Source organism: Prionailurus bengalensis, chromosome B1 (assembly GCF_016509475.1).
Source record: "Prionailurus bengalensis isolate Pbe53 chromosome B1, Fcat_Pben_1.1_paternal_pri, whole genome shotgun sequence".
NCBI classification, from domain to species: domain Eukaryota; kingdom Metazoa; phylum Chordata; class Mammalia; order Carnivora; family Felidae; genus Prionailurus; species Prionailurus bengalensis.
In genome coordinates, this window is record NC_057344.1 from 89,191,038 (window position 1) to 89,200,012 (window position 8,975).

The following is an 8,975-nucleotide window of genomic DNA, read 5'->3' on the forward strand; positions in this document are numbered from 1 at the left end:
TATTGAGAGGATCATATGGTTCTTGTCCTTTCTTTTATTGATGTGATGAATCACATTGATTGTTTTGTGGATATTGAACCACCCTGCATCCCAGGTATAAATCCCACTTGGTCATGGTGAATAATTCATTTAATGTATTGTTGGATCTGGTTGGCTAATATCTTGCTGAGGATTTTTGCATCCATGTTCATCAGGGAAATTGGTCTATAGTTCTCCTTTTTAGTGGGGTCTCTATCTGGTTTTGGAATCAAGGTAATGCTGGCTTCATAGAAAGAGTTTGGAAATTTTCCTTCCATTTCTATTTTTTGGAACACCTTCAAGAGAATAGGCGTTAACTCTTCCTTAAATGTTTGGTAGAATTCCCCTGCGAAGCCATCTGGCCCTGGACTCTTGAATTTTGACAGATTTGTGATTACGAATTCAATTTCCTTATTGGTTATGGGTCTGTTCAAATTTTTTATGTCTCCCTGTTTCAGTGTTGGTAGTGTATATGTTTCTAGGAATTTTTCCATTACTCCCAGATTGCCCTTTTTATTGGCATATAATTGCTTGTAATATTCTCTTATTATTGTTTTTATTTCTGCTGTGTTGGTTGTAATCTCTCCTCTTTCATTCTTGATTTTACTTATTTGGGTCCTTTTCTTTTTCTTTTTGATCAAACTGGCTAGTGGTGTATCTATTTTGTTAATTCTTTCAAAGAACCAGATTCTGGTTTCATTGATCTGTTCTACTGTTTTTTTTTTTTTTTTGTATTTTTTTGGTTTCAATAGCATTAATTTCTGTCCTAATCTTTATTATTCCCTTTCTTCTGCTGGTTTTGGGTTTTATTTGCTGTTCTTTTTCCAGCTCCTTAAGGCGTAAGGTTAGGTTGTGTATCTGAGTTCTTTCTTCCTTCTTTAGGACAGCCTGGATTGCTATATACTTTCCTCTTATGACCACCTTTGCTGCGTCCCAGAGGTTTTGGGTTGTGGAGTCATTATTTTCATTGGCTTCCATGAACTTTTTAATATCCTCTTTAACTGCTTGGTTAGCCCATTCATTCTTCAGTAGGATGGTCTTCAGTCTCCAAGTATGTATTACCTTTCCAAATTTTTTCTCTTGGTTGATTTCAAGTATCATACGCTGTGGTCTGAAAATATGCATTGTATGATCTCAATCTTTTTGTACTTACTTAGGCCTGATTTGTGTCCCAGCATATGGTCTATTCTGGAGAACATTTCATGTGCACTGGAGAAGAATGTATATTCTGGAGCTTTAGGATGAAATGTTCTGAATATATCTGTGAAGTCCATCTGGTCCAATGGGTCATTCAAAGCCATTGTTTCCTTGTTGATTTTCTGTTTAGATGATCTGTCCATTGTTGTGAGTGGGGTGTTGAAGTCTCCTACTACTATGGTATTACTATCAATGAGTTTCTTTATGTTTGTGATTCATTGATTCATATATTTGGGTACTGACACATTTGGTGCATAAATGTTTACAATTGTTAGGTCTTCTTGATGGATAGACCCCTTGATTATGATATAATGCCCTTCTGTATCTCTTGATACAGTCTTTATTTTAAAGTCTAGAGTGTCTGATATAAGTATGGCTACTCCAGCTTTCTTTTGTTGACCATTAGCATGATAGATGGTTCTCCACCCCCTTATTTTTAATCTGAAGGTGTCTTTAGGTCTAAAGCTTGTCTCTTGTAAACAGCATATAGATGGAACTTTTTTTTTATCCATTCTGGTACTCTATGTCTTTTGATTGGAGCATTGAGTTCATTGATGTTTGGAGTGAGTACTGAAAGATATGAATTTATTGCCATTATGGTGCTTGTAGAGTTGGAATTTCTGGTGATGTTCTCTCATCCCTTCTAAACTTTGTTGTTATATATATATATATATATATATATATTTTTTTTCATCTTTTCTCCTCTCAGAGAGTCCCCCTTAAAATTTCTTGCAGGGCTGGTTTAGTGGTCAAAATTCCTTTAATTTTTGTTTCTCTGGGAAACCTTTTATCTCTCCTATTTTGAATGACAGCCTTCCTGGGTAAAGAATTCTTGGCTGCATATTTTTCTGATTCAGCACGCTGAATATATCCTGCCACTCTGCCACTCATTCTGGCCTGCCAAGTTTCTGTGGATAGGTCTGCTGCAATCCTGTTCTGTCTTCCCTTGTAGGTTAGGGACCTTTGTTCCCTTGCTGCTTTCATGATTTTCTCCTTGCCTGAGTATTTTGTGAAATTGACTATGATATGCCTTGTTGAAGGTTGGTTTTTGTTGAATCAAATGGGAGTCCTCTGTGCTCCCTGGATTTTGATGTCTGTGTCCTTTCCCAAGTTAGGGAAGTTTTCCTCTATGATTTGTTCACATAACCCTTCTACCTCTGTTTCGCTCTCTTCCTCTTCTGGGACCCCTATGATTCTAATGTTGTTCCTTTTCATGAGTCACTGATTTGTCTAATTCTTATATAGTGCTCTTTTGCCTTCATGTCTATTTTTCTGCTTCATTATTGTCTATATGTTTGTCCTCTATATCATAATTCTCTGTTCTGCCTCATCCATCTTTGCTGCCGCCACATCCATCTGTGATTGCAGCTCAGTTATAACATTTTAATTTCATTCTGACTAGTTTTTACTTCTTTTATCTCTGCATAAAGGGATTCTAATCTATTTTCGACTCCTGCAAGTATTCTTAGTATTGTGATTCTAAATTCTGGTTCAGACATCTTGCTTGTATCTGTGTTAGTTAAATCCCTGGCTCTTGTTCTTCGTGCTATTTATTTTGGGGTGAATTCCTTCATTTTGTCATTTTGAAGGGAGAAAAGGAATTAATGAGGTAAAAAAATTAAAATTAAAATAAATTAAAATTTAAAAAATATTAAAATTAAGAAATTAAAAACACACACACTCCAAAAAATTGAATAAATGATGCTAGATCCTCGGTGTGTTTTGGTCTGGGTGTTGAAAGTGGTTTGACAGATTAGAGAAACAAGAGGGTGGGGGAGAAAAAAGGAAATCATTTGAGAATTTGAAAAAATGAATACACTGAAGTAGACTACATTGAGATGATGGAAGTAAAATAGAGTTTGAAAAAGTATACACAAAAGTAAAGAATATAGTAGAAAAAATTAAAGAAAAATATTTTTAATAAAAATTAAAAATAAATGAGTTTTTTCTTTTTCTGTATTCAAGAAAAAGAAAAGAAATGAAAAAGAGAAAAAGAGAAAAAAAGGAAATCTTTTGAAAACTTGAAAAAGTGAATAGACTGTAGTAGACTAAAAAGAAAATGATGGAAGTAAAATAGAATTTGAAAAAATTTACATAAAAGGAAAAAACATAGTAAAAAATTAAAGAAAAATGTTTTTATTATAAATTGAAAGTAAAAATGAAGTTTTTCTCTTTTTGCATTCAAGAAAAACAAAGGAAGCAAAAATGAGAAAAAAAACCAAGAAAAAGGAAATTGAAAATTTGAAAAGGTGAATACACTGAAGTAGACTAAAATAAAATGATGGAAGTAAGATAGAATTTGAAAACATTTACACAAAAGTGAAAAATATAGTAAAAAAATTAAAGAAAAACATATTTAATAAAAACTGAAAACAAAAATGTTTTTTTCTCTTTCTGTATTCAAGAAAAAGAAGTGAAAATGAAAAAAAAAATGAGAAGATGGATCTGCTAACAGATTGAAATATACTGGAATTACTTTGTTTTCCCATAGAAGCCAGACTATGAAGCGCTCTATAGTCCACAAACTAAGCAAGGGGTGAGACTTGTGTTCTTGAAGAGCGAGGTTTACCCAGCTGGGCGGGGATCAGTGCAATGGCTCCGTTCTCCACTAGATGCCGCTGCCAGTCTACTGGGGCGGAGTGTTGCCGTGTTCATAGTTGCATATGCACATGTGCAGGAGCAGTGAAAATGGCACCACCCAGCTACCCAGTCTGCAGCATGACAACTCTGTTCTCCTGATCAGCAATCGCACACCCGTCCTCTGTCTTCAGCTTTCAACCACTCCCCACTTTTTCACTGTCCGAGTCCAGGCCCGGGGAAGAACCTCTCTCCTGAGTCCTGTCTCAGATTCGGCTGTTTTCCCCGGCTCCTTTCTTCTGAAGTACTGCAGCTTTGACCCATTCCACCCTTCTGTGGGAGGATCTCACTGAGCAATGGCTGAATATCGGCTGCACCCTGGAACGCTTGTTGGACTCTGCTGCTGCTGGTGCCCTGAGACTGCGGCCAGGTGCCAGCCCGCCCCAGAAAAAGTTCATGAGACAATGTAGCAGCAGCTTTTCAGGGATTATGGAAAATCACAACACACATCCGGCACCAGGCTTCACCTTTAATGACCCTGTTCCAGCACCAGTGAATGTAGCTATTCTTTGGGGTCTGCTGGGACCAGGTGGCTTCAACAGTCTCTACCAAATGTCTTTCCAGGAGTGGAACCGCTTTTCTCTGTGTGGCCTGAGAACCTCCCGGACCCCACTCTGTTCTGGGGATTCACCCTTCCCACCAGAGCACCACCAGGTATGGAGCTGTGGAGTTGCAGCCTTTGCACTCCCCTTGTTTACAGTCTTAATGGAATTTAAACACTCTCCTTTCTCCCTTTTTAGTTTAGTCCCTGCGGCTGTTTCCAATTTTCCACTTTCTCTCCAGCTGCTTTTGGGGAGGGGTGCTTTTCCCATATTACCCCCGCCCCCGTCTCCATCCTCTTTCTGCCTGCAAAAGCACTCCCTTCCCGTGGCTTCCTGCTCCCGCAGTTCACCTTTCCATGCCACGTACCTGCTGAATTCTGTGGTTCAGGTTGTGTAGAACGTTGTGTTAATTTTCCAGTTTTCTAGGTGTGTAGGATGGTTTAGTGTTGGTCTGGCTGTGTTTCATGGACGCGAGACACACAAAATCTTCCATGCTGTTCTGCCATCTTGGCTTCTCCCCTAAAACAGTATTTTATTTCACATTACTTAGCATTGTTCATACGTTTCTCCATAACCAGGAATTTCTCTTTCTAGCCACACATAATCCCAGCAGAAAAATATGATTTAATTATCACGTTCAAGTTTCCTTCCATATGCTGTACAATTTCAAAAGCCAAGTTCTATAGGTAAATAATTTCATTTATAAATATTCACAGTACATTATTTTATTCAGACACAATGTTATGTATTAAATTACACACCAATCTTTGACTTCATTATCCCCTGACATTATTACCATTACTGATTCCATGTCACATATTGTTTTGCTGTGTAAAATAGGAATGTCCACTTCAACACCTTTAATTGAAGTAATTCTGTAAAGTCAAAATAAGTTTCTTCTTTTTAGTGATGTACATCAATCTGATTTTAACTTCCTTTAATTCCAGATACACAGTGTTGTGTCTTTTGGGGGGGGAAATAAAACCAAATTTCATTAATATCTGATAAGATTTCTAATTTCTTAATATTCAACATTTTTCATTAAAAAAACAAAAGTATTTAGGGGTGCCCGGTTGGCTCAGTCGGTTAAGTGTCTGACTCTTGATTTCAACTCAGGTTCAGGTCTCATGGTTTGTGAGATCAAGCCCCAAGTTGGGCTCTGTGCTGACACTTTGGAGCCTGCTTGAGATTTTCTCTTTCCCTCACTCTTTGCCTCTCCCCCACTTGTGCTCACTCTCTTGCTCTCTCTCTCAAAAATAAAAAAAAAATAAGCTTAAAAATAAAATAAAAAATATTTTAAAAATAAAAATAGTCAAAATGGAAAGAAAAATACCTTCTGAGGGAAAAATCTAGAGTATCTCTAAATTAATGGAAAGTGAGTATTTCCAGATACCTTAAGATTAATAATAATAGTAATTATTTTTAATGTAATGACATAAATAATAGTAAAGAAAAAAAATTAAACACAGCTTTAAAAATTTGAGAGGAAAATTATTTTGAAACCAGAATTGTATTCCCAGGTAAATCATATCCACTATGTGGGTAAAATAAAGACATCTTCAATTATAGAAACACTTAGAAATTTGTCTCCCAGAACCTTTACTAAATAAAAACATCAGAGCAGCAGCAGCAGAAGAAGCAAAGTATGTATTTCTTAATTGGTGCTTCACAGATGATGCAGTTAAGAAATTTTAGGGGCGCCTGGGTGGCTCAGTTGGTTAAGCGTCCGACTTCGGCTCAGGTCATGATCTCACGGCCCGTGAGTTCATGCCCAGCGTCAGGCTCTGTGCTGACCACTCAGAGCCTGGAGCCTGTTTCAGATTCTGTGTCTCCCTCTCTTTCTGACCCTCCCCCCGTTCATGCTCTGTCTCTCTCTGTCTCAAAAATAAATAAACGTTAAAAAAATTAAAAAAAGAAATTATTTTAAATGTCCCATGTTTAAATGTTCCATGTCTCTACAGTTTTCTTCTTTGTTTTTACTAAAATTCTGGTAACTGTTATTTTATTTTAAAATTAATATAGAATAACATAATATTTATATATGTTAGGAAAAAAAATGTGGAAAATAGGGGACTGAATAATGTTATCACACAGATACATGAATGAAACAAAATGGTAATGTATCATTTTACATACAAAATTATGTATATGTTTTCACAAGCTATTACATTTTTAGAAATCTATAAGGAAACAGATATACCTCATTTTTAACATATCTATCACAATATATATAAACGTGTATACATAAAGATATATATATATATATATATATATATATATATATATACTTTTTTGTGAGAACATTTAAGGTCTACTCTCTTAGTTAATTCCAATTATACATAATACAATTTTATCAACTATAGTCATCATATTTTACATTAGATTCTCAGACCTTATTTATCTTTTTTTTAAGAGAGAGAGAAAACAAGAGTGCTAGCAAAGGAGGGGCAGAGGAAAATGGAGAGAGGGAATCCCAAGTAGGTTGGACATCAAGCGTGGAGTTTGAAGCAGGTCTTGATCTTACAACCTTGACCTAAGCTGAAATCAAGAGTAGGATGCCTAACCAACTGAGCCACTCAGGCACCCTTCAGGCCTTATTTATCTTATAACTGAGAGTTTGTACTCTTTACCAACCTGTCCCTGTCTCCTGCAGCCCCAGATCCTGGCAATCAGCTTTCTACTCTTTACTCTCTGTTTCTGTGAGTTTGATGATGATGACCTCCTTCCTCTTCCTCCTCCTCCTCCTCCTTTTTCTTCTTTTTCTAATCTTTTCTTTCTTTCTTTTGTTCTATCTTCTTTCTTTCTTTCTTTCTTTCTTTCTTTCTTTCTTTCTTCTTCTCCTCTTCCTCCTCTTCTGCTTCTTCCTCCTCCTCCCCCATCTTCTTCTTCTTTCAGATTGCACATACAGGTGACACCATGAAGTATGCAATATTGATCTTTCTCTCTTTGGGTTATTTCACTTGGCATAATGCCCTCAAGATCCATTTATATTGTTGCAAATGCCAGAGTTTCCATGTTCTCAAGGTTGGATAATTCTACATATCATATGACACACATTTTCTTCATACATTCATTTATCCATTGACAGAGGGTTTGTATCCACATCTTGACTATTGTCATTAATGCTTCAGTGAACGTGGGAGAACAGATATATCATTATTCTATTTTATTTTTTCTTAAGTTTTATTTAAAGTCCAGTTAGTTAACCTACAGTATAAGTTTCAAGTGAAACTTATAGTGATTAGAAACTGCCATACAACACCTGGTGCTTATCACAACAAAGGCCCTCCTTAATCCCCATCACCTATTTTACCCATCCCTCCCCCTCCCCCTCTAGTAACCACCAATTTGTTCTCTATAGTTAAAAGTCTGTTTCTTGGTTTGCATCTCTTTCTCTTTTTGTTTTCTCTTTGTTGTTTTGTTTTGTTTCTTAAATTCCACATATGAGTGAAATCACATGGTATTTGTCTTTTTCTGAGTAACTTACTTCACTTAGCATAATACTTTCCAGCTCTATCCATGTCATTGCAAATGACAAGATTTCATTCTTTTTATGGGTAATATTCCATCATATATTTTATGTATGCAAAATATACATATAATTCAAGTATATATACTTAAAGTAGGATACTGGATGATATGGTGTTCTTTTAATTTTTCTGAGGAAGATCTGTATTGTTTTCCATAGAAGTTGTACCAATTTACATTCCCACCAATGGTGCATGAGGGTTCCCTTCTCTCTATACCTATGCCAACACTTTTACCTTTTTTTTTCATGATAACTATTGTAATGGGTGTTATCTCATTAAGGTTTTGATTTGTGTTGATAATTAGTGATTACTTTTTAAGTACCTGATTGCCATTTGTATGTCATCTGTGCAAATATGTCTATTCAATTCTTCAGCCCAATTTTAAATCAGATTGTATTTTTTGTTTTTGTTTGCTGTTGAGTTGTATGAGTTCTTTATATGTTTTGGATATTAACCCCTTATCTGATATTTGATTTGCAAATATTTTCTTCTATGTGTTAGATTGCCTTTTCATTTTGTTCATGGTTCCCCTTGTTGTTCAGAAGTTTTGAGTTTGATGTTGCATCACTTTGTTTTTGATTTCACTGCGATTGTTTGCAGTGTGACATCCAAAAAAATCATTGTTAAGAATGATGTGAAATATCTTTCCACCTCTGTTTTCTTCTAGGTGTTTTACAGTTTCAGGTCTTAAATTTAAGTGTTTAATCTATTTTGAGTTGATTTTGGTTATTGGGTAAGATAGGGGTCCAGTTTCATTCTTTTTCATGGGCTGTTTGGTTCTGTCAATACTGTTTATTGAAGAGATTATACCTTCCCTATTGTTTATTCTTCATTCTTTTATAATAAATTAATTGACCATATATAGATGGGATTATTTCTGGGCTCTTGATTTTGTTTCATTGAAGTATATATCTGTTTTTATGCCAAACATCATAGTGTTTGTTTACTATGGCTTTGTATTATAATTTGAAATCAGGACATGTGATGACTTTAGCTTTGTTTCTCTCAAGATTGTTCTGGTTATTTGGGGTCTTTTGTGGTTCCAGACAAA

The 8,975-nt window shown here is 35.6% G+C and overlaps 1 pseudogene; it reads left to right on the plus strand.

Annotated features, from left to right (window-relative positions):
- LOC122469003 overlaps window positions 1-3,901 on the plus strand; it is a 54,451-nt pseudogene extending 50,550 nt beyond the window's left edge.
- The last annotated feature ends 5,074 nt before the right edge of the window (window positions 3,902-8,975 follow it).